At 39.5% G+C, this 26952-nt stretch overlaps 1 long non-coding RNA gene across 9 annotated transcripts in view; it reads right to left on the bottom strand.

Annotated features, from left to right (window-relative positions):
* Nucleotides 1-4630: 4630 nt before the first annotated feature.
* Nucleotides 4631-26952, bottom strand: part of LOC147359338 (uncharacterized) — a 307413-nt gene continuing 285091 nt past the window's right edge. For 2 of the 9 annotated variants that reach the window (XR_015140712.1, XR_015140713.1), the window contains 2 exons: nt 18861-18961; nt 17120-17842 (listed from right to left, as the gene is read on the bottom strand). This is a non-coding gene — a long non-coding RNA (uncharacterized LOC147359338). Of the gene's footprint in view, nt 5951-17116; nt 18995-24524; nt 24835-26952 lie in introns of those variants that run through there. The other 7 variants (XR_015140720.1, XR_015140726.1, XR_015140716.1 and 4 more) reach the window with 6 other exon arrangements.

Genomic DNA, 26952 nt, shown 5'->3' with positions numbered 1-26952 from the left:
AATGTATATATTTACTTGGCTGCACCAGGTCTTAGTCGTGGCATGTAGGATCTAGTTCTCTGACCAGGGCTTGAACCCAGGCCCCCTGCATTGGGAGTGAGGAATCTCAACCATTGGACCACTAGGGAAGCCCCTAAAACATTTGATTCTTGCCTCTATTATCCACACACTCCCACATGTATGTTGATGTTGACTGGAGCATTGGTTCCAAATGAGGTGATGACTCAGAGAGAACACTAAGAGGTCGGTAGAGTTGAACTGAGCTGGGGACCAGAACTGATACTGCTGGCAAAGAGCCAGAAGACAGAAGAGCCCAGTTCCATCTGGAAATAGGGATTCAAAGAATGTGCAAACCTGGAGAAGCTGTCATGATAACAGGGTCAGGTCAGGAAGTAAAATCGTGAAACCCAGAATGGAACAATCCCTGAAGTTCTATCAATTGCAGAGAAAACGCATGCATGGAGTCCAGATATTGCTTAATCAGGCTTTGCTTCCTGGTTCATCCCTGTTGGGTGTCCTTTGATCACATGTCTTTTCTGCTAGCCTGTGAACTTCTACTGCATCTTCTGTTCACAGTGCTTATTTTACAGGTGATACACCTAGAGGTTGATCAAAGCTTTTAAGCATGTTAGTGAGTATGGACATGGCTTCAGTGATACTTTAGTTAGAATGTGATGCAACTTTGTGACTTCCAATCTTACTTTTAAGTACAGGGATCTAATTTTGCCTTATAAGTACTGTATCTAAGGGGGGACAGAGGATGAGATGGTTGGATGGCATCACTGACACAATGGACATAAGTCTGAGCAAACTCCAGGAGATGGTGAAGGACAGGGAAGCCTGGCCTGCTGCAGTCCATGGGGTTGCAAAAAGTCAGACACGACTGAGCGACTGAATGACAATGTTTATGTCACGGCACCAGTATTTGTCAGTGAAGCATCCAAAGTCAGAGGCAGATTAAATGCAGAGAAGACAGGAATCTTAATTTGATGTCCTCCCTTCTTTCACAAAGCAATGACTGAAATGGTTGAGGAGAAAAATTAATCTCTTTTGTACACAAGAGTTTCACTGTGCAGCAAGTCCTAAGACCATGTTGTTGAGAGTGTAGATGACACTTACGGTCACATAATCCTATTTTCCAATGAATGATACTGGTACATTGCCTTTGGTAATTTCCTGATGCCATATTGCATGTGGTCATAAGACTCCAATGCTTTGACCACAGCAGTGGGTTTAATTGCATCTTCAGTCAAGCCTAAATAAAGCAATTTTTTTTTTTTACCATGCCTGTACTTGTTTCTCTAGTCATTCAGTCTTAGGCTTATTGAAAGTTTGTTTAAAAAACTATATATGCACACATGAACATAGCATCTATATATGTACCACACTGTTTTAGATTTTATAGTGATAGAGAAATAGCTTAAAAGAACTAAAAGACATAGTTCAGGTGTAAGGCAGCATTTTCAAGCCAGTGGTAACAACCCAGTACTGAATAGTGAAAGTTATTAATTCACTAGAATGTGATTGGCATTAAAAAAGAAAGGAAACAGTATAGAATAAAACAGAAGAATAAACAGAGAGCCTCCCATGTCATAAGGAGAAATGTTGTTTTCTGGAGTATTTTTTCCATATATGCATGCCTGTGTGCACTGGGTCATAATGTAAGATTCTTCAGTGTATATCATAATCAAAAGAGTTTAGGAGTCACTGCTTAAGAAGTTCTGCTAGAGAAACCCTAGAATTTACAATACATGACAATAGTTTGGGTACTAAAGACTCTCTATCCAGGTATTTATTGTTGAAATTCCTAAGAAGATTTTTATAATGTCAAATTGAAACAAAATCCACGCAATTATTGTTTTTCACAATTTCAATGTAAAATTCTCTCATAGAATAAAAAAAAGATTTCCATTTTTGTGCTAAAAGCAAAAATAATTTTTCCTCAAAAATATAAATGAGTTCTGCAATGAAATGTCTTCAAATTAATCTTTAAAACTTTTAATTTAATATAAGTCAATCTGCCATGAAATTGTCTATCAAAACATATCTGAAAGGATACATTGTCCTTTCCTCATTCTTTTTTTTTTTTGATTGAGCTTGGTTTAAGTAAAGAAAGTTTTGGCCTTAATGTACAGATTCTTCAAAAGCTCATGGAAAAAAGAGTCAGTAAATATGTAGAAATTTATATGAATAGAGAAACCTCTATAATATAGTGATAGACATTTTCATTACAAATATTAATACATATATGACCATACTGGCAAAGAATGTATTAAAATATAAGACATTTTATTCCTTGAAATCGTGGGAGAGAGTCATTTACTGAGTATCTGTTGTTTATCAAAAACATTTGAATATTTTAAATTTGGTTGCATTTAGGTATTTTTTAATGGTACATATGCATGCTTAGTTACTCAGTCTTGTCCAGCTCTTGAGACCCCACAGATTATCTGCCAGGTTCCTCTGTTCATGGAATTTTCTTTGCAAGAATACTGGAGTGGGTTGTCATTTCCTCCTCGAAGGAATCTTCCCAACTCGGGGATCAAACCTGTGTCTCCCATGTCTCCTGTATTGCAGGCAGATTGTTTACTGCCAAGCCACACAGGAAGCCCAATGATACATATGGTTTAGCTTAATAGTTTCAGTTTTATTAGTGTTTGATTCTGCATCTATTTTTGTGATAGTATGGAAAACATTTTATTGCTTCATTTGAATAAAATTTAAAAGGAAGATATATCGGAAGGAAACGTTACAAATAGATTTAAAAGTTTAATTCTTAATTTTTTCCCATCCAGTCAGGAAAAAGCACAATGTATGTTTACATGTTTTGTTTGGGTGACTCTCTTGATCTACCATTCTACTTGGGAGAGGGTTAAAGCTGCAAACCAACCCAGAGAATGGAATTTCCCTTCTAAACAAGGCTGCCAAATATTTATGTTTTACATGATTACATTTTAGCCTTTGCTGATGAAGCATATCCACTGAATTTCACCAGAACTTCCAGTAAAAGTACATGGATTATGGTTAGCAGGATTTGGGTAAGACGTTTGGGCACGTTTCTCAGGTTGCAGCTCTCTGTTGTGTGTGCTTGAGTAACTCTTAGAGACTACCTGATAGAAGAGGCAGGATGAACTGACTGGTACAGCCTATGTTTAAATATCAACCTTGATGGAGCTGCTTTTTAATTCAAATTCAACTGAGATTTAACAACTCAACACCTTAACTAACGAGGTGCTGTGTATAAGGTTTTAAGACCTATGATACCTGGAAAATTTTGATTTTTAGTCTCTTTATTAAACATTTACAATGAGCAATCTTTAAATATGAACCATTTAAAAGAAAAAAGATAGGGAGTGTTTGGAGTTTATACAGTATAAATTGCTAAGAATGTAAGAAATCTTTATGAAGATTAGGAGACAGTGAGATATTAATTTGTGATCGATAAACATGACAATGGCCGTTTCTTTTTTTAATTGACATATAGTTGACTTATAATATTGTGTTAGTTTCATGTATATAGCAAAATAGCTCAGTTTCATATATTTGTATATATGAATATATGTACATGTGTAATTGAATCACTTTGCTGTACACCTGAAACTAACATTGTAAATCAATTCTATCACAATAAAATTAAAGTGAAAAAAAGGAATTTTATTTTAAAAAGTTTACTATTGCCCATGTTGGCCTTGGGGCCCTTTTTAAATGCTTTTTTATGTCTTTAATATCTGCATTTACCAGTGTTGGCTGTTGTGGTATGTGGACTTCATTTCTTTGAATTTTCAAATGATATTCTTTTAAAGTAAGTAGTCACATTATTTTAAAAATTGCTACACCAGTCTTGATTGATAGAGCAAAGCTGAAATATTTTAGTAAATCCTGACATTGAGAAGGGAAGAGATTGAAGGACTAATACATGAGTGAGCTTCTTAATGGCAAAAATCTACCCAAAGGAATATAACTTTAATATTTCAGCACTGGAGGCCAGTCATGAATATGACATGGGGAACATTAGAAGGAGCTGTTGGGGTACAAGATGGTGTGTTCTGGCAAAGAATAGATGTCTGAGGAGGAATTCCAAATTGTGAAAATTTACACATGGGATACTTTCCAAGGAGCCAAAAATATATTGGAATCAATAAATGTCAATTGCTTACACAGGCTTTTAAACCATTTTTTTAAACCATTTTAGTGTAGGAATACAAAGCCCTTGGCATAAACAAAGCTGATTGCTTAGCGGTTACATATGCCTTGTATCATCCAAGACACTCACCTGACCTTGTCTCGGTTGAAATCCTGTTTTTAATCACCACTGAGTTGCAATTCTTAGATGCTGAAAGGCAGATGAGGTAAAAATGTGCAGAGCACATGTCTTTACAGCAACATGGCAATACATTGAGAATATTTGTGGCTCAAATTAAAGTTTAGGACAGTCAGTGCCATTTAATGGATTTTCTGTTAGTAATGATACGTAAACAGTGACTCAGTAACAATGTTTATTTTCTATGCTTGAGACTTTGTTTTGGAGTGGGTGAAAGGTTGTTGAATCACGCGAAGACACCAGGATTCTTGGCCCCCGGAGGAGAAGAATTCAATCCGGGGCCAGAGACGAGGCTTGATCACTCAGAGCTTTTGTGTAATGAAGTTTTATTAAAGTATAAAGGAGATAGAGAAAGCTTCTAACATAGGCATCAGAAGGGGGCAGAAAGAGTATTCGCTTGCTAGTGTTAACAATGAGGTTATATAATCCAAAAAAATGACATTACAAATGAGGTTGTAATGTCATCAGACATCAGAATGTCATCAGACCTACTCCCATAATTTACATTTTAAGATAACACTGTCCTCAGGCAAGATACATCCTTGTAAAGACCAGGTCTACTCCCATAATTAACATTTTAAGATAACAGAAGGTTTAATCCAAAGACTGTCCTTAGGCAGGATACATTATTGTTATATTATCCTAAGGAATGTGGAGAAAGAAAAAATGTTTGTCTTTTCTTCCACCTTGAGAATTCCAGACCCCTCTCTCTTTGGGAACCCCTAGACTCCCTATCAACCTGCCTAGGAAATGACTCTCTCATTCCCCCCTTTTCTTTTAGGAGAATTATGTTGCCTAGGGAAAAGGGGCATCGTTCTCGTTCCATAACTGCTTCCCAGCTGACAAGAGGTGTTGTCCCTAAATTGGTGAGGCAACATATTCTCCTAATCCTCATATTGAGGATATCTGATCCAGGGGCCCAAATAGTAGTTGGAGGAAGCTACAGCAGTAGCAGGAGTTTGAACAATCATTTGTAACTTAAAAGCTTTCATGCGGCTAGAAACAAATCCAGTTATACAGTTACAGATGCAGGCAACATAGTCATTAAAACAAGTTAAAATCGAAATTAAAAGTCACATTACGTACATAGTTAAAGTGCAAAGTGTTGCACCAGTCCATTTTAGGGTTGGTAGATGTCATCAGATGAAGAAGAGGCATAGCATGTGATTGTTGTCAAAGGTATTCACAGACTTGGAGAAAGTTCTTCTTTTCCTTGAAGTGGGGATGTCCACCACGGGAAGCCTTCCACTGATGAAGAGGGGAGTGCTCCACAGACCCAGCAGTTAGACCGATTGTGGAATGCAGCATAGGAGTGAGCCCAGGACAAGAAGGCATTGTCTTGAGGCTCAAACAGCAGACTCAGGATTTTTGGAGTCAGCAGAAGTAGACTCACATAGATTATAAGGCCCATCCACTGCCTTTTGCTTAATTCTAGAGCTCGGGTCAGAGCCACAAGCTCCGCTAACTGAGCACTGGTTCCCTGGGGGAGAGATTTTGCTTCCAAAACCTGTTCAGCAGTCACCACAGCATAACCTGCTTTACGCTTTCCATCCTGAACAAAAGAACTGCCATCTGTAAATATTTCCATGTCAGGATTGTCTAATGGGGTATCCTTTAGATCCTCCCGAGCTGCATAAAGTTAGGAATTGAGAACAATCGTGATCAGGTGTTTCATTTTTCCTTTTCAGGAAGGAAAGTGGCAGGATTTAGATTTCCACAAACTTTAAGCTTAGTTACTGGTCCTTCTAACAACAATGACTGATACTTAAGAAGCCTACTGTCTGTCATCCAAATATTAACCTTAGAATTTAACATTCCACTCACATCATGAGAAGTCAATACAGTAAGGTTCCGTCCATTAATTATTTTTAAAGCTTCAGGTGCTAATAAAGCCGCTGCCCCAATTACTCTTAGGCAGTGGGGCCACCCACGTGAAATTACATCTAATTCTCTGCTTAGATAAGCAATAGGTTGCTGGTGAGGCCCTCGGGGTTGTGTCAAAACTCCCAATGCCACACCTTTTCTTTCAAATTAAATTCTGACCCTGTGGGCAAGCTCAGAGCTGGAGCTTGCAGGAGAGCAGTCTGAAGAACCTTAAAAGCCTTTTGAGTTTCTGGAGACCAAACCAGTTTGTCGGTTTGGGCCTGCTGAGTTTCAGCTATAAGTTTATATAAAGGCCGGGCAAGTTCCCCGTAACCTGGAATCCAAATGCGACAGTAACCTGTGATTCCCAAAAATCCTCTCAATTGTCTTAAAGTCATAGGTAGGGGATGATTTAGTATAGGTTTAATTCTCTCAGGGCCTATGGCCCTAGTCCCTTCTGATATGATTAGGCCCAGATATCTAACCGATTGTTGACAAAGCTGAGCCTTTTCTCTTGATGCCTTGTAACCACAGCCTGCCAGAAAGTTTAAGAAATCTTCTGAGGCTAGCGAACAAGCTTCCTCTGTCTCAGCACAGAGCAAAATATCATCTACATATTGTAACACCACTGCTTCAGAGCTATTAAAGTTTTGTAGATCCCGTGACAAACTTTGTCAGAATAAGTGAGGACTGTCATGAAATCCCTGGGGCAAAACTGTCCAGGTTAACTGAGAAGCTGGCTGCGTAGGGTTTTCAAAGGCAAATAGAAATTAACTTTCTTCCACCAAAGGCACTGAAAAGAAGGCATCCTTAAAATCAATTACTGATAAATATTTGGCCCGTTCAGGAATTTCAGACAATAGAGTATAAGGATTAGGCACCACGGGGTGTAAAGGAACTACAGCCTCATTTATTATGCGTAAACTAGTCTCCATTTACCATTCGATTTCTTTATACCCAAAATAGGAGTGTTGCAAGGACTGTTACAAGGAATTAATAGTCCCTGCTCCTTTAAATTTTCGATGATGGGTTTTAACCCTTCCTTAACTTCAGGTTTCAGTGGATACTGCTTCTTATGTGGAAATACGTGTGGGTCTTTGAGCTTAACAACTACAGGAATAGCATTTTGTGCTCGACCCACAGATTTTCCATCAGCCCATACTCTAGGATTTACATTTTGTTCAACTAAAGGGAGAGAAAGGAAGGGCTCCATATTCATGAAAACAGAGGCATGGACCTTGCTCAGTATATCCCTTCCCAAAAGGGGTGAGGGAGATTCTGGCACGATCAGAAACTCGTGTGAAAACAACACAGAATCCCAGTTGCAAGATAAAGAATAACTGAAATAATACCTTTTGGCTCGTCCAGACAGTCCCATTACGGAAGCGGATCGGGAAGAAAGTGGGCCAGGGGCTTCAGTAAGCACAGAATAAGTTGCCCCAGTATCTAAAAGGAAATCGATGGATTGGCCCCCCACAGTTATTAATACCCGGGGTTTCTCAGGTGTAATGAGGACGGGAGCTTGTGTGGGGGACCCCCTGGCATCTTCAGTCCTGATTGTCTAGAGAGTCCAACCCTGGAGACCTATGCCTCTGGGGGCAGTCTCTCAGTGTGGTCTTTTGCAGACCGGACATGAAGCCGGGGGCGGCTTAGATGCGTGAGGGCAATTCCGCTTGAGATGCCCCTCGTTTCCACAGTAATAGCAAGCCCATCCCTTTTCACCTGGGCCCCTCTGGGCATTTTTCTCAGGCTGTTTAAGAATGTTTTTCATAGCCATGGCGAAAGCTTCCGCCTTTTCCTTTGTCTTTTTTTGCCTTTCTTTCTTTTCCTCATATTTCCTACCATCATAGACTGTCTGAGCCAGTTGTAACGGAGTATCTAAAGACTGATTTGGTCCATACGCCCATTTTAATAGCTTATGGTGGATATCTGGAGCCGACTGAGTGAGAAATCTATCCTTTAAGATCACTTTTCCCTCTTCACTTTCATGATCAATCTCAGTGAATCTGCGAAGGCCTTCTCTCAGTCTATCTAGGAATTTACCAGGAGCTTCCTTCTCCTCCTGTTCTATGTCTGCCAATTTGCCATAGTTTAAAGGCTTAGAACGAGCCTGCCTAAGTCCTCCAAGTACACATCTAACAAAATGACTCTGATCCCATCTTCCTTTAGCTGTGTTGTAGTCCCAATCTGGATCTATAGTTGGGACCGCCTGATTCCCAGTAGGGAGGGCCGCTATCTCGTTCTCCCTCTTCCCTACTGATTCATTACCAAGCCATTCATCTCCATAAGCAACCACTTTTCCCAAAACTCGAGTCTTTGACTCGGGAGTCAGCGTTTGTCCCAAGATATACATCACATCCTTCCAAGTGAGGTCATAAAGCACAGTAACACCTTTAAAAGCTCTAATATAGGAGGAGCCAAGATGGCGGAGGAGTAGGACGGGGAGAACACTTTCTCCCCCACAAATAAATCAAAAGAGCATTTAAACGTCGAGTAAATTCCACAAAACAACTTCTGAATGCCGGCAGAGGACATCAGGCACCCAGAAAAGCAACCCAACTCTTCGAAAGGAGGTAGGAAAAAATATTAAAGGAAAAAAAAAGAGGCAAAAGAGGGAGGGACGGAGTTCCGTCCCGGGAAGGGAATCTTAAAAAGAGAGAAGTTTCCAAACACCAGGAAACCTTCTCACTGCTGAATCTGTGCCAAGCTTTGGAAGCACAGAGGGCAACATAACAGGGAGAAAAAATAAATAAACAATTAAAACTCGCAGATTGCGAGCCCTACGGTAACTCCCCCAGCGGAGAAGCAGCGCAGACACCTGCATCCGCCATTAGCAAGCGGGGGCTGGGCAGGGAGGCGCGGCGTGGGCTGCATCACTGAGAGTAAGAATCTGGCCTGAATACCCTGAGCGCTATCTGAGCGAAATAATTTGGGCTAGCAAACCAGACTGTGGGATATCTACCACGCGAAAAGCCAGCCCTAACCTAAGACCGCCAGGCCCGCGCACGGAACAAAGGACTGAACAGAGATAGCCGGCTGCAGACCTTCCCCCTCCGGTGACAGGCAGCCAGAGCCGGAGGGGGGCAATCGCAACCCCAGAGAGACATTATCTATAAAACTGTAAGCAGGCTTCTTTGCTAACTAAAACTTCTTGGGGGTCTGGACGGTCAACATCTGCCTGAGAAGGTGCGCCGGTTTTACACCCAGATAACCGAGTGGCGGGGAGGCGATAAGTCGCAGCATTGGCGCTCGCCAAACACCTCATCACCTGAGTTGCTCGGACCTGGGAAGAGCACAATACTCAGGCCCAACTGAGTCTGCACCTCTGAGGACTATCCGAGTGCCTGAACCTGAGCGGCTTGGACCTGGGAGGTGCATGCAGCCCAGGGCCGGCCTCGGATTGTTCCCGGCGGAACAACCTAGAGTCCGAGCAGTGTGGACAGGGAGGCTACACGTGCCGTGAGCGGGGGCAGACCCAGGGTGGCTGAGGCACTGCGAGCCCACGCCAGTGTTATTTGTTTGCAGCATCCCTCCCTCCCTCCCCACAGCGCGACTGAATAAGTAAGCCTAAAAAAAAAAAAAAAAAAGTGCCCTCCACCGTGCCCTTTGTGTCAGGGCGGAAACCAGATACTGAAGAGACTAGCAAACAGAAGAAGATATAACAGAGGGAAACGCCTTGGAAGCTACAGGCAATAGATCAAAACCCTGTGGTTACTACGGACTACATAGGAAGGGGCCTATAGATCTTGAGAAATATAAGTCTGACCAAGGAACTAGCCAAAAATGAACTGAACCCACAACACCCACAAAAAAAACAAGAAAGTCCTAGATATATTTTTATTATTTTTATGATCTTTCTTTTTTGTTTTAATTAAAAAAAAAAATTTAAGTCCTCTATTGTTCCTTTAATTTTCACTTTTATAACCTATTACTTTGCAAAAAAAAAAGACCCTATTTTTTTCTTCTTCAGCAAACTTCATATATATATTTTATAATTTTTTGACCTTGTTTTTTTTTGTTTTTGTTTTTTTTGTTTTTGTTTTTTTCTTCTTTTCTTTAACATTGTATTTTTGAAATTCCAAACTCTACTCTAGATTTTTAATTTTCGCTTTTTGGTATATGTTATCAATTTTGTACCTATAGTTTTTTTTTTATATAATTTCTGTGACTTTTTTTTTTCTCTTTTTCTTCTTCGTCTCTGTTTCTTTCTCTTCTTCTTTTATATAAAATTGTATATCTGAAATTCCAAACTCTACTCTAGATTTTTAATTTATGCTTTTTGGTATTTGATATCAGTTTTGTACCTGTATTTTCTTTATAATTTTTGTGACATTGTTTGTATTGGTTTGTTTGTTTTCTCTCTTTATTTTTCTTCTTCTTCTTCTTTTTTTTTTAACATTGTATTTTTGAAATTCCAAACTCTATTCTAGATTCTTAATTTTTGCTTTCTGGTATTAGTTATCAATTTTGTACCTGTACTTTCTTTATAATTTTTGCGACCTTGTTTGTTTTTGTTTGTTCGTTTTTTCTCTCTTTCTTTTCCTTCTTTTCTTTAACATCGTATTTTTGAAATTCCAAACTCTACTCTAGATTTTTAATTTTTGCTTTTTGGTATTAGTTATCAATTTTGTACCTGTACTTTCTTTATAATTTTCGTGACCTTGTTTGTTTTTGTTTGTTCGTTTTTTCTCTCTTTCTTTTTCTTCTTCTTTTCTTTAACATCGTATTTTTGAAATTCCAAACTCTACTCTAGATTTTTAATTTTTGCTTTTATGTATTTGTTACCAATTTTATACCTTTAAGGACCCAATCTTCAGGACCCATTTTTCACTAGGGAGCGAGATTACTGGCTTGACTGCTCTCTCTTCCTTTGGACTCTCCTTTTTCTCCACAAGGTCGCCTATGTCTCCTCCCTAACCCCTCTCTACTCTACCTAACTCTGTGAATTTCTGTGTGTTCCAGACGGTGGAGAACACTTAGGGAACTGATTACTGGCTGGATCTGTCTCCCTCCTTTTCATTCCCCCCTTTTATCCTTCTGGCCACCTCTGCCACCTTCCTCCTTCTTCTCTTCTCTGTATAACTCCGTGAACATCTCTGAGTGGTCCAGTTTTGGAGTGCACATAAAGAAGTGACTACTGGCTAGCCCACTCTCTCCACTATTGATTCACCTCATCTCATTTGGGTCACCTCTAACTCCCTCCTCCCTCTTCTCTTCTCCATGTAACCCTGTGAACCTCTCTGAGTGACCCTCACCGTAGAGAAACTTTTCATCTTTAATGTAGATGTTTTATCAATGGTGCTGTATAGAAGGAGAAGTTTTGAAACTACTGTAAAAATAAGACCGATAACTGGAAGCTGGATACTTAAGTCCAAACCCTGACTCCAGGGAACTCCTGACTCCAAGGAACATTAATTGACAGGAGCTCATCAAATGCCTCCATACCAACACTGAAACCAAGCACCACACAAGGGCCAATAAGTTCCAGGGCAAGACATACCAAGCAAATTCTCCAGCAACAAAGGAACACAGCCCTGAGCTTCAAGATACAGGCTGCCCAAAGTCACCCCAAAACTATAGACATCTCATAACTCTTTACTGGACATTTCATTGCACTCCAGAGAGAAGAAATACAGCTCCACCCACCAGAACACCAACACAAATTTCCCTAACCAGGAAACCTTGACAAGCCACCTGTACAAACCCACACACAGTGAGGAAACGCCACAATAAAGAGAACTCCACAAACTGCCAGAATACAGAAAGGACACCCCAAACTGCAATTTAAACAAGATGAAGAGATAGAGGAATACTCAGCAGATAAAGGAACAGGATAAATGCCCACCAAACCAAACCAAAGAGGAAGAGATAGGGAATCTACCTGATAAAGAATTCCAAATAATGATAGTGAAATTGATCCAAAATCTTGAAACTAAAATGGAATCACAGATAAATAGCCTGGAGACAAGGATTGAGAAGATGCAAGAAAGGTTTAACAAGGACCTAGAAGAAATAAAAAAGAGTCAATATATAATGAATAATGCGATAAATGAAATTAAAAACACTCTGGAGGCAACAAATAGTAGAATAACAGAGGCAGAAGATAGGATTAGTGAATTAGAAGATAGAATGGTAGAAATAAATGAATCAGAGAGAATAAAAGAAAAACGAATTAAAAGAAATGAGGACAATCTCAGAGACCTCCAGGACAATATTAAACGCTACAACATTCGAATCATAGGGGTTCCAGAAGAAGAAGACAAAAAGAAAGACCATGAGAAAATACTTGAGGAGATAATAGTGGAAAACTTCCCTAAACTGGGGAAGGAAATAATCACCCAAGTCCAAGAAACCCAGAGAATCCCAAACAGGATAAACCCAAGGCGAAACACCCCAAGACACATATTACTCAAATTAACAAAGATCAAACACAAAGAACAAATATTAAAAGCAGCAAGGGAAAAACAACAAATAACACACAAGGGAATTCCCATAAGGATAACAGCTGATCTTTCAATAGAAACTCTTCAAGCCAGGAGGGAATGGCAAGACATACTTAAAATGATGAAAGAAAATAACCTACAGCCCAGATTATTGTACCCAGCAAGGATCTCATTCAAGTATGAAGGAGAAATCAAAAGCTTTTCAGACAAGCAAAAGCTGAGAGAATTCTGCACCACCAAACCAGCTCTCCAACAAATACTAAAGGATATTCTCTAGACAGGAAACACAAAAACGGTGTATAAACTCGAACCCCAAACAATAAAGTAAATGGCAACGGGATCATACTTATCAGTAATTACCTTAAATGTAAATGGGTTGAATGCCCCAACCAAAAGACAAAGACTGGCTGAATGGATACAAAAACAAGACCCCTACATATGTTGTCTACAAGAGACCCACCTCAAAACAGGGGACACATACAGACTGAAAGTGAAGGGCTGGAAAAAGATTTTCCATGCAAATAGGGACCAAAAGAAAGCAGGAGTAGCAATACTCATATCAGATAAAATAGACTTTAAAACAAAGGCTGTGAAAAGAGACAAAGAAGGTCACTACATAATGATCAAAGGATCAATCCAAGAAGAAGATATAACAATTATAAATATATATGCACCCAACACGGGAGCACCACAGTACGTAAGACAAATGCTAACAAGTATGAAAGGAGAAATTAACAATAACACAATAATAGTGGGAGACTTTAATACCCCCACTTACACCTATGGATAGATCAACTAAATAGAAAATTAACAAGGAAACACAAACTTTAAACGATACAATAGACCAGTTAGACCTAATTGATATCTATATGACATTTCATTCCAAAACAATGAATTTCACCTTTTTCTCAAGTGCACATGGAACCTTCTCCAGGATAGATCACATCCTGGGCCATAAAGCTAGCCTTGGTAAATTCAAAAAAATAGAAATCATTCCAAGCATTTTTTCTGACCACAATGCAGTAAGATTAGATCTCAATTACAGGAGAAAAACTATTAAAAATTCCAACATATGGAGGCTGAACAACACACCGCTGAATAACCAACAAATCACAGAAGAAATCAAAAAAGAAATCAAAATTTGCATAGAAACGAATGAAAATGAAAACACAGCAACCCAAAACCTGTGGGACACGATAAAAGCAGTCCTAAGGGGAAAGTTCATAGCAATACAGGCACACCTCAAGAAACAAGAAAAAAGTCAAATAAATAACCTAACTCTACACCTAAAGCAACTAGAAAAGGAAGAAATGAAGAACCCCAGGGTTAGTAGAAGGAAAGAAATCTTAAAAATTAGGGCAGAAATAAATGCAAAAGAAACAAAAGAGACCATAGCAAAAATCAACAAAACCAAAAGCTGGTTCTTTGAAAGGATAAATAAAATTGACAAACCATTAGCCAGACTCATCAAGAAACAAAGGGAGAAAAATCAAATCAACAAAATTAGAAACGAAAATGGAGAGATCACAACAGACAACACAGAAATACAAAGGATGATAAGAGACTACTATCAACAATTATATGCCAATAAAATGGACAACGTGGAAGAAATGGACAAATTCTTAGAAAAGTACAACTTTCCAAAACTGGACCAGGAAGAAATAGAAAATCTTAACAGACCCATCACAAGCACGGAAATTGAAACTGTAATCAAAAATCTTCCAGCAAACAAAAGCCCTGGTCCAGACGGCTTCACAGCTGAATTCTACCAAAAATTTAGAGAAGAGCTAACACCTATCCTGCTCAAACTCTTCCAGAAAATTGCAGAGGAAGGTAAACTTCCAAACTCATTCTATGAGGCCACCATCACCCTAATACCAAAACCTGACAAAGATCCCACAAAAAAAGAAAACTACAGGCCAATATCACTGATGAACATAGATGCAAAAATCCTTAACAAAATTCTAGCAATCAGAATCCAACAACACATTAAAAAGATCATACACCATGATCAAGTGGGCTTTATCCCAGGGATGCAAGGATTCTTCATTATCCGCAAATCAATCAATGTAATACACCACATTAACAAATTGAAAAATAAAAACCATATGATTATCTCAATAGATGCAGAGAAAGCCTTTGACAAAATTCAACATCGATTTATGATAAAAACTCTCCAGAAAGCAGGAATAGAAGGAACATACCTCAACATAATAAAAGCTATATATGACAAACCCACAGCAAACATTATCCTCAATGGTGAAAAATTGAAAGCATTTCCTCTAAAGTCAGGAACAAGACAAGGGTGCCGACTTTCACCATTACTATTCAACATAGTTTTGGAAGTTTTGGCCACAGCAATCAGAGCAGAAAAAGAAATAAAAGGAATCCAAATTGGAAAAGAAGAAGTAAAACTCTCACTATTTGCAGATGACATGATCCTCTACATAGAAAACCCTAAAGATTCCACCAGAAAATTACTAGAAATAATCAATGACTATAGTAAAGTTGCAGGATATAAAATCAACACACAGAAATCCCTTGCATTCCTATACACTAATAATGAGAAAACAGAAAGAGAAATTAAGGAAACAATTCCATTCACCATTGCAACGGAAAGAATAAAATACTTAGGAATATATCTACCTAAAGAAACTAAAGACCTATATATAGAAAACTATAAAACACTGATGAAAGAAATCAAAGAGGACACTAACAGATGGAGAAATATACCATGTTCATGGATTGGAAGAATCAATATAGTGAAAATGAGTATACTACCCAAAGCAATTTATAGATTCAACGCAATCCCTACCAAGCTACCAACAGTATTCTTCACAGAGCTAGAACAAATAATTTCACAATTTGTATGGAAATACAAAAAACCTCGAATAGCCAAAGCGATCTTGAGAAAGAAGAATGGAACTGGAGGAATCAATCTACCTGACTTCAGGCTCTACTACAAAGCCACAGTTATCAAGACAGTATGGTACTGGCACAAAGACAGAAATATAGATCAATGGAATAAAATAGAAAGCCCAGAGATAAATCCATGCACATATGGACACCTTATCTTTGACAAAGGAGGCAAGAATATACAATGGATTAAAGACAATCTCTTTAACAAGTGGTGCTGGGAAATCTGGTCAACCACTTGTAAAAGAATGAAACTAGACCACTTTCTAACATCATACACAAAAATAAACTCAAAATGGATTAAAGATCTGAACGTAAGACCAGAAACTATAAAACTCCTAGAGGAGAACATAGGCAAAACACTCTCCGACATACATCACAGCAGGATCCTCTATGACCCACCTCCCAGAATATTGGAAATAAAAGCAAAAATAAACAAATGGGACCTAATTAACCTTAAAAGCTTCTGCACATCAAAGGAAACTATTAGCAAGGTGAAAAGACAGCCTTCAGAATGGGAGAAAATAATAGCAAATGAAGCAACCGACAAACAACTAATCTCAAAAATATACAAGCAACTCCTACAGCTCAACTCCAGAAAAATAAACGACCCAATCCAAAAATGGGCCAAAGAACTAAATAGACATTTCTCCAAAGAAGACATACAGATGGCTAACAAACACATGAAAAGATGCTCAACATCACTCATTATCAGAGAAATGCAAATCAAAACCACTATGAGGTACCATTTCATGCCAGTCAGAATGGCTGCGATCCAAAAGTCTACAAATAATAAATGCTGGAGAGGGTGTGGAGAAAAGGGAACCCTCTTACACTGTTGGTGGGAATGCAAACTAGTACAGCCACTATGGAGAACAGTGTGGAGATTCCTTAAAAAACTGGAAATAGAACTGCCTTATGATCCAGCAATCCCACTGCTGGTCATACACACTGAGGAAACCAGAAGGGAAAGAGACACATGTACCCCAATGTTCATCGCAGCACTGTTTATAATAGCCAGGACATGGAAGCAACCTAGATGTCCATCAGCAGATGAAAGGATAAGAAAGCAGTGGTACATATACACAATGGAGTATTACTCAGCCATTAAAAAGAATACATTTGAATCAGTTCTAATGAGGTGGATGAAACTGGAGCCTATTATACAGAGTGAAGTAAGCCAGAAGGAAAAACATAAATACAGTATACTAACGCATATATATGGAATTTAGAAAGATGGTAACAATAACCCGGTGTACGAGACAGCAAAAGAGACACTGATGTAAAGAACAGTCTTATGGACTCTGTGGGAGAGGGAGAGGGTGGGAAGATTTGGGAGAATGGCATTGAAACATGTAAAATATCATGTAAGAAACGAGTTGCCAGTCCAGGTTCGATGCACGATACTGGATGCTTGGGGCTAGTGCACTGGGACGACCCAGAGGGATGGTATGGGGAGGGAGGAGGGAGGAGGGTTCAGGATGGGGAACACATGTATACCTGTGGTGGATTCATTTTGATATTTGGCAAAACTAATACAATTATGTAAAGTTGAAAAATAAAATAAAATTAGAAAAAAAAAAAAAAAAAAGCTCTAATATATTTTTCTGGGTCCTCTAAATAGTCTCCCAGATCCTCCTTGATTCTTTGTATTTCTTGATAAGAGAAAGGCTTATTAACTCTCACAGTCTGATTATTTCTCTTGGTGGGTGTTTCATAAAGAGACAACAGCTTGTGTGGCTGTTCCTCAGTCTCTGGCTGCTCCGCGCATATGATCCCAGGGATAGATTGGAGAAACCTGTTTTTCCTCTTCTCTTTGTCTCCTGTCCTCCATCTCATTTCTTACTTCGATGGTCTGAGTTTCCACTGAAACCGGAGTAGTCTGAGGTCGTACTGAGACAGGAGTTGTTTGGACCTCCACTTGGGCAGTTTGAATCTCAGTTTGGATTTCCAGGTACGGGAGCAAAGTAAGAGGACAGGAGGGAGCTGAAGGTTTCACGCCCAAATCTATACCCTTAGGACATAAGTCGGGCATATTTTGCAGAGAGACAAAGGGCAACACATATGCTACCTCTACCCATTTCCCTTGTTCCTTACAGAACCAGTCTAATTGTAGAACAGTATTATACTTAAGAGACCCTCCAACTGGCCACCGTTCGCCATCCTCCAATGGATACCGTGGCCATGCAGTATCACATAGGAAGACCAGGTGTGTCTTCTTTAAGCCCTGGGGATCAAATCTACCCCAGTTTTTCAGGATAAAGTTCAAAGGAGTGAGGCTGGAATTGTTAGCTCCCATCTGTAAGAGAGAAAAAAAGCGACCAGCGCCATTTTTTCTACTGGAGGCGTCCCTCCCTGCTCTAGATGGGGGTGTAGACAGACGTTACGCCAAAAGCTTTTCCTTCCTGGTCGGACTTAGTCTGTCCCTTACCAACGCAGGCACAGTCCGCATACCTCCCGGTTCTACCACCAAGATGGGGTGAAGATGTACCAGGGGTAGACCTGATAGCATCCCTACTTGACGTCCAGCTCTTCACCCTTAACCTTGCTTGCCTCTGAAGCCACCCGGGGTGCAATCAGAGTAACCTTCCGGAATGCCTCCCAAGCTAAGACTGCTGGGGAAAAACATTTGTCACCTGAGTGCCTGTGCACGACCCTGAGTATTTCCTGACCACAATAAGACTGACACGAACATAAAACTGAGATGTTCTTTCCAAGCATCACCACAGCAGTATGACAGCCTCCTCTGATCCACTAACAGCCGGCGTTACCAAAGAAAAAACCCATTGCAGTCCCAATCTGAGTAACCTTTAGCCTCAGAGATGTTCTTGGAGCTAGAGTTCCATCTAGCTTCCTAACTTCTGATTCCTAGCGAGGCTAGGCGCTTTCTTGACTACCAATCCAAATTTGGGACCTAAGCCACAGTACACAGTAACAGTATAGATCACAAGTCCCTTGAAAGTCTATGATCTGATAGATTAGGTTAGTACTTCTAATTCCCAAGGAGTTCTGAAATGGTCAAAGAGACCGAAAAGTTTGACCGAGAAAGGAGAGTTCAGTCCACACGCTTTGCCCATTTCTGGTCGGTTCCTGAAGGAGACATTGGGTGCCTCTTGGCATTGGCAGGTCGGTATAACCCCCGACAGGTTTCTGCCATAAGCCGTATGAGATCACCGTGGAACTGCAGAGCCGGGCTCCTTACTTGCTTCATGCAGGGCATGCCATTCATTCACACAAGCACATGGTAGAGTTAGTAAAGCACAGCAGAAAACGTGTTCGCTAAGAGAACAAAGAACTAAAGCTCCAAGCATCCTTACCTTGTCCTGAAGGATCCTGGACGAGCCCCCAAGATGAAAGGTTGTTGTTGAATCATGCGAAAACACCAGGATTCTTGGCCCCCGGAGGAGAAGAATTCAATCTGAGGCCAGAGACGAGGCTTGATTGCTCAGAGCTTTTGTGTAATAAAGTTTTATTAAAGTATAAAGGAGATAGAGAAAGCTTCTGACATAGGCATCAGAAGGGGGTAGAAAGAGTACCCGCTTGCTAGTGTTAACAATGAGGTTATATAATCCAAAGACTGTCTGGAGGTTGTAAAGACCTCATCAGACCTATTCCCATAATTTACATTTTAAGATAACACTGTCCTCAGGCAAGATGCATCCTTGTAAAGACCAGGTCTACTCCCATAATTAACATTTTAAGATAACAGAAGGTTTAATCCAAAGACTGTCCTTAGGCAGGATACATTATTGTTATATAATCCTAAGGAATGTGGAGAAAGAAAAAAAGTTTGTCCTTTCTTCCTCCTTGAGAATTCCATACCCCTCTCTCCTTGGGGACCCCTAGACTCCCTATCAACCTGCCTAGGAAATGACTCTCTCATGGGTCCTATAAACAGACATGCACTTCTCACAGGACCGGCATTAGCATAATATTCTGTGATACCAAGAAAGACTGGTTTGAAACATCAGCCCTTCCTTAGATGAACAGCTCCCTTCACTTCTTATTATAAGAAACCATGGGAAATTATCCTTACAGCAGCAGCCTGATTTCAAGAGTTTCTATATTAGGTATACCTTTAGATTGCTTAATAACATCTACAACTATATCTCAGATGGAAGATAGAATGCGTTGTCCATCTCCTAATTACTTTTAAACTTGGTGAAGGTTATAAATGGTGGAGAACTTTTCACGATAATTCAATACTGCTTCACCCTTTTTTAGATCTACCTCTGATTCTCATAACAAACTGTGACTTTGACCAATAATTGTCCAAACTGGTACTCATGAAGTCAAGAAGTTAACTCACTATGAGATAATTCATGTTTCAAAGCTATAGCAGGGTTTTCATAAAGTACCAGTTGGTAACTGTGTGCAATTCATTTATAAGGAAAGTTTTGATTAGAATCATGATTGTTGATCAGGTCCACCAGGTGTCTTGGCTGCTTATTTATAAAGTCATAATTGAGAGAAAACTTATGTATCAGTTCCTCTTGTGTCATGACATTTTAAGGCTTTGATCAATAGAAAATACCTAGGAAAAGTGCCTATATTCCATTCAATCAGAGAAATTGTAGCTCTTAGAAATATCTTTCTAGAACAACTGCAATGGTGACACCTGGACCAATGGAGTCTTTATCCCCAGGAACAACTTCTGCCTTCCTTCCCTGTTCCTTTATTTTGCTCGCAAATTGGTGGATACAATAAGAAAAGTACTTCTCTCTTTATCTCTTTCCTTAAAATCAGAACTGATTGCTTAAAAGCTTCTATTGTTCCTCTGGATTTGAGCCTTAGCAACTTTCTCAGCTTTCCAGAATCAAATGGACTTTCCCAAGTCCATTCAGACACATCCTACGAAAACCACTGCAGATATTTTATCAATCCCAAAGAAAGGTAATGCCAAAGAATGATCAAACTACCACACAATTGCACTCATCTCACACACTAATAAAGTAATGCTCAAAATTCTCCAAGCCAGGCTTCAGCAATATGTGAACCATGAACTTCCAGATATTCAAGCTGGTTTTAGAAAAGGCAGAGGAACCAGAGATCAAATTGCCAACATCCGCTGGATCATGGAAAAAGCAAGAGAGTTCCAGAAAAACATCTATTTCTCCTTTATTGACTATCCCAAAACCTTTGACTGTGTGGATCACAATAAACTGAAGAAAATTCTGAAAGAGATGGGAATACCAGACCACCTGACCTGCCTCTTAAGAAATCTGTATACAGGTCGGGAAGCAACAGTTAGAACTGGACATGGAACAACAGACTGGTTCCAAATAGAAAAAGGAATACATCAAGGCTGTATATTGTCACCCTGTTTATTTAACTTCTATGCAGAGTACATCATGAGAAACGCTGGGCTGGAGGAAGCACAAGCTGAAATTAAGATTGCCGGGAGAAATATCAATAACCTCAGATATGCAGATGACACCACCATTATGGCAGAAAGTGAAGAGGAACTCAAAAGCCTTTTGGTGAAAGTGAAAGAGGAGAGTGAAAAAGTTGGCTTAAAGCTCAACATTCAGAAAACTAAGATCATGGCATCTGGTCCCATCACTTCATGGCAAATAGATGGGGAAACAGTGTCAGACTATTTTTCTGGGCTCCAAAATCACTGCAGATGGTGACTGCAGCAATGAAATTAAAAGACGTTTGCTCCTTGGAAGGAAAGTTATGACCAACCTAGACAGGATATTGAAAAGCAGAGACATTACTTTGTCAACAAAGGTCCGTCTAGTCAAGGCTATGGTTTTTCCAGTGGTCATGTATGGATGTGAGAGTTGGACTATAAAGAAAGCTGAACGCAGAAGAATTGATACTTTTGAACTGTGGTGTTGGAGAAGACTCTTGAGAGTCCCTTGGACTGCAAGGAGATCCAGCCAGTCCATTCTAAAGGAGATCAGTCCTGGGTGTTCATTGGTAGGACTGATGTTGAAGCTGAAACTCCAGTACTTTGGCCACCTCATGCGAAGAGCTGACTCATTGGAAAAGACCATGATGCTGGGAAAGATTGAGGGCAGGAGGAGAAGGGGACGACGGAGGATGAGATGGTTGGATGGCATCACCGACTTAATGGACATGGGTTTGAGTGAACTCCAGGAGTTGGTGATGGACAGGGAGGCCTGGTTCATGGGGTTGCAAAGAGTTGGACATGACTGAGCGACTGAACTGAACTGAACTACTAAGTATCCTTCCTATTTTGAATCATTTTACAAGTCTGAGCAACTCAAATCACTCACAGTCTAGACCTGTGATGCTTCAGAATAAGACAAGATAGGAAGAGAGGGGAATATATCTGCTTCTTTATTTATTTTTTTACATTGAAGTATAGTTAATTTACAATATTATATTACTTTCAGGAGTACAAGAGTGATTTAGTATTTTTACAGATTATGCTCCGTATAAAGTTAAGTATAAAGTATTAGCTGAATTCCCTGTGCTCTATATTACATGCTTGTATCTTATTTATTTTATATCTAGCAGTTTATCCCTCTTATCCCATACTCCTCTTTTGCCCCTCACCCCTTCCCTCTCCCCACTGGTGACGAATATTTTGTCCTTTGTATCTGTGAACCTGTTTCTGTTTTATTATATACATTTGTTTTGTTTTTTAGATTTCATATATAAGTGAAAACATACAGTATTTGTCTTTCTCTATCTGGCCAGTTTCACTAAGCATAAGTGTGTGTAAGTAAAAGTTGCTCAGTCGTGTCTGACTCTTTGTGACCCCATAGACTATACAGTCTGTGGAATTCTCCAGGCCAGAATACTGGAGTGGGTAGCCTTTCCTCTCTTCAGGGGATCTTCCCAATCCAGGGACCGAACCCAGGTCTCCCACATTGCAGATGAATTATTTACAAGCTGAGCCAAAGTGGAAGCCCTTCACTAAGCATAATACCCTCCAGTTCCATCCATTTGATCGCAAATGGCAAAATTTCATTCATTCTTTTTTATGGCTGAGTAATATTGCTTTGTGTGTGTATATATATGCAATATATACACATAAATACACAGTTTATGTACACATAATATGTATATATAATTATATATAGTGTATATATATAAATTGTATATGTATATAGTGTGTGTGTGTATACCACACATACCACATCTTCTTTATCCATTCATCTGTTGATGGACACTTAGGTTATTTTTATATCTTGGGTATTATAACTAACATTGCTATGGACACTGGGGTTCAAGTATGTTTTTGAATGTTTTGTTTTCTCTGGATATATGCCCAGAAGTGGGATTGCTGGACCATATAGTAACTCTTCTTTAACTTTTTTGAGGATCCTCCATACTGTTTTTTCGTAGTCGATGCACCAGGTTACACTCCCACCAAAAATGTACTAGGGTTCTTTTTTCTCTATATTCTTGCCAACCTTGGTTATTTTTTATCTTTGCTTCTTTCTCTTCTTGGAAGATAGACTTAAAAAAAATCTTTATTACATCTGGACAATGTTGGTTTGCATTCCGATGGTGGTTTGTAATGCCCTCTCCACTGAATATTATTTAATTCTCTCAGGGTGTCTCCTAGTGGAGGTGGGCAAAGGTTAGAATCATTCTCTCAGTTCTATTCCCTGTCTTTATTTCAGGACTTGTTTGTTAGTGTCATCTCTAACAAAAGGGCCAGCATGGAACCCCAATTCCTGACTCCTTCTAAGGTGGCCATGAGTGACCCCAGTAGGATCATGAAGGATACACAGTACAGGCACTAAGCAAATGCATCCTTTATTACTGGCTATAAATTTGGACTTCCCTGGTGGCTCAGATGATAAAGAGTCTGCCTGCAAAGTTGGAGACCCAGGTTTGATCCCTGGTTGGGAAGTTCCCCTGGAGAAGTAAATGGCAACCCATTCCAGTATTCTTACCTGGAGAATCCCATGGACAGAGGAGCCTGGCAGACTGTAGCCCATGGGGTTGCAAAGAGTTGGACATGACTTAGTGACTTCACTTGCTTACTTATAAACTTGGTCTTTAATCCCGATCTGATGCTCTTATCAGGTGAATTGAGAGGGTTCCCTTGTAGAGCTTCAAGAACAATGTTTGGACCCAGGTTCCCTGCATCAGAGTCATTTGGGGAACCTGTAAATGTGAAGATTTCTGGACTTCATCCTAGAGTTCCTTTATCTCCAGCACTGGAGCTTAGAAAATGTATGGTAAAAAAAAAAAAAAAAAGTCACAGGCATTTCTGATGTGCAACAAGAATTCTGAACCTTGTGCAGGAGCCAAAATTAGAAGCAGATATGACTAGCTAGTTTAGTTCAATGTTCCATCTCCCTTTGCTCTTCTAATATTTGATTCATCTACTAAAGTAAATATATCCCCAACTTTGTGTATTTGTATCCACATTACTACAGAGATGTGAATAAGGAAAGATATAAGAACTGTCAATGAAAGAGTATGACACATGGTAGATCTACCTGTTTCTTGAATTGGTTATGCACAGTCACCAGTGGGAAATTCTGGTATTAATTCTGTTATCAACTTAGCCACCAGGACCTCAATCTATAGCCAAGAAATTGTGAAGCCTGGTGAAAAAGCTGTGGGGGTAAGAGAGCAAAGAGATTAAGGGGAAATTCTGAATTGATTGAGTTTGTCCATATTTGTGACCAAAGGTAATTGGGATACCTTGATGAGTTTGAGTAAACTCTGGGAGTTGGCCATGGACAGGGAGGCCTGGCATGCTGCAGTCCATGGGGTCACAAAGAGTTGGACACTACCGAGTGACTGAAATGAACTGAACTGAATTGAACTGGCAAAGTTCGATTCCCTTACTGTCAGCAGAAATGGAGACTTGGGTGCTAAGTCAGATTTAAAGACAGAGTTCAGAGTCCACAATCATGAAATATTAGACCAGATAAAATTTGAAACAGATATCTATAGTTCTATATTAGTGTTTCCATGTGGAAATTCCTTCCCAAAGTTTCTTGGGATAGTTAAATGATCTGTTTTTCTTTAAATCCTGAGAAAACTCAGTAGAGAAATGGGGAAAATAGGGGGCAATGTATTGTAATTCACTGCAAGAATTAAAGTTTAACAGGCAAAAGAGCAACAATACTGGTTCAAAGAAATTCACTGATGTTACATCAAAAGCAAGAGTAGAACATAGAGACATGCAGAGCCCAGAGTTAAGGTGGACAAGGGCGGGAACCTGGGCGGGAGCAAGCACGTAGGGGAGGAGCAGTTAGGTGGTCAGGAGTGAATAAGACTTGCTTCTAGCTGGTGCTGTGTTATAAGTGCGTGCTTTGGGCCTTGAGTGCTGGTAATGGTGAGCCATTCCTGTAAATAAAGTAAATATTAATATGTTTTTATACATAGTATATTTTATAAAACTCCTATGAATGGTGTTCTAAGAAATCACAAACTGGGAAGCAAAATAAGTTCTCATATTGGAAATTTTGACTCATGATTCTGTGTAATCTTGCTAACTCGATTAGGAGATCCAAATGTTATATTATAAAAACACTGTTCAATAACATTTGCTATAGGCTACAGTTCCTTGTAAAATTGTTATTAAAACAGTTTTAATATAGCCACAAAGCAAATGAAGAGCATGAAAATGTTAAAAGTATTTTAAGACTATTTATGATTTTGAGAATTTAAGTGTTTCATTCCTGAATCTGAAACATTAATATCTGTCAGGAATTTGGAAACACTAGGAGAGTACCTTTTTTTAAAAGGCATTAAAAAATTGAGATTAAAATTCAGGGTATTTTCTTTATCATTCAGGATTCCTACAAGTAAAACTTCATCGGTGAGTTCACAGTCTGCAGTTATACAATGCAACAATAGGTGTCAGAGACATACGCATTGAATAGATTGAAAAGCAGATTATAGTTAGCTAAAGGGAAAATTATTAATGGAAAATATATCTGAATAATTCTGTAAAAGTAACACAAAGATACATAGAAATGTGAAATATTAAAGAGGTATGAAATATGGAGTGAAGAAGTCTATCATATAAAAATCAGTTTGAAGTTCTAGTAGCACTAGAGAGGAGTGGGGAAGGGGCAATATTGGAAAAGATAATACCTTTGAATGTCCAGAAAACACTAAAGATACTTTCTCAGACTCAGGAAGCACAGCAAGTCTCAAAGACAGAATAAAATTTTAAGAGCCAAAATAGAGAAAAGCACGTCATTCAAAAGGGAAAAATTAAACTGATAGCAGGTATGTCAACAAAAGGAAATAGAAGATGATGGTAAAATAATAGCTTCAAACACAGAGAAATTATTGTCAATCATGAATTATAAAACAAATTTTAATTCTAACAAAAACTAAGAGCAAAGGAATGGCAAATAGTATAACAAGATGAAATAAACACTGGTAAACATTATATAAGACGGGAGGGGTGATCAAAGATCAAGATTTTTGAAGCTCTTGTATACATTAACCATATTGTTCATTGTTCAGTTGCTAAGTCATGTCTGATTCTTTGCAACCCTATGGATGGACAGCAGCATGCCAGGCTTCTCTGTCCTTCACTATTTCCTGGAATTTTCTCAAGCTCATGTCCATTGAGTCCGTGATGCCATCCAGTCGTCTCCTCCTCTGTCGTCGCCGTCTCCTCCTGCCTTCAATCTTTACCAGCGCCAGGGTCTTTTCCATTGAGTCAGTTCTTTGCATCAGGTGGCCAAAGTATTGAAGCTTCGGCTTCAGCATCAGTCCTTCCAGTGAATATTCAGGATTGATTTCCTGTAGGATTGACTGATTTGATCTCCTTGCTGTCCAATGGGCCATCAGTTCAGTTCAGTCGCTCAGTCATGTCTGACTCTTTGTGACCCCATGGACCATAGCATGCCAGGCCTCCCTGTCCATCACCAACTCCCAGAGTTTACCCAAACTCATGTCTGTCGAGTTGGTGATGCCATCCAACCATCTCATCCTCTGTCGTACCCTTCTCTACCTGCCCTCAGTCTTTCCCAGTATCAGGGTCTTTTCAAATGAGTCAGCTCTTTGCATCAGGTGGCCAAAGTACTGGCATTTCATCTTCAACATCAGTCCTTCCAATGAACACTCAGGACTGATCTCCTTTAGGATGGACTGGTTGGATCTCCTTGCAGTCCAAGGGACTCTCAAGAGTCTTCTCCAACACCACAGTTCAAAAGCATTAATTCTTTGGCACTCAGCTTTCTTTATAGTCCAACTCTCACATCCATACATGACCACTGGAAAAACCATAGCCTTGACTAGACGAACCTTTGTTGGCAAAGTAATGTCTCTGCTTTTTAATATGCCATCTAGGTTAGTTATAACTTTGCTTCTAAGGAGTATGCGTCTTTTAATTTCATGGCTGCAGTCACCATCTACAGTGATCTTGGAGACCCCCAAAGTAAAATCAGCCACTGTTTCCACTGTTTCCCCATCTATTTGCCATGAAGTGATGGGATTGGATGC

The sequence above is a fragment of the Bos grunniens genome, chromosome 14, assembly GCF_055505025.1.
Source record: "Bos grunniens cultivar Pamir isolate PY7600 chromosome 14, Bosgru_T2T1.0, whole genome shotgun sequence".
NCBI classification, from domain to species: domain Eukaryota; kingdom Metazoa; phylum Chordata; class Mammalia; order Artiodactyla; family Bovidae; genus Bos; species Bos grunniens.
The sequence above is the reverse complement of the archived record's forward strand: the minus strand, read 5'-3'. Positions and strand labels throughout refer to the sequence as shown.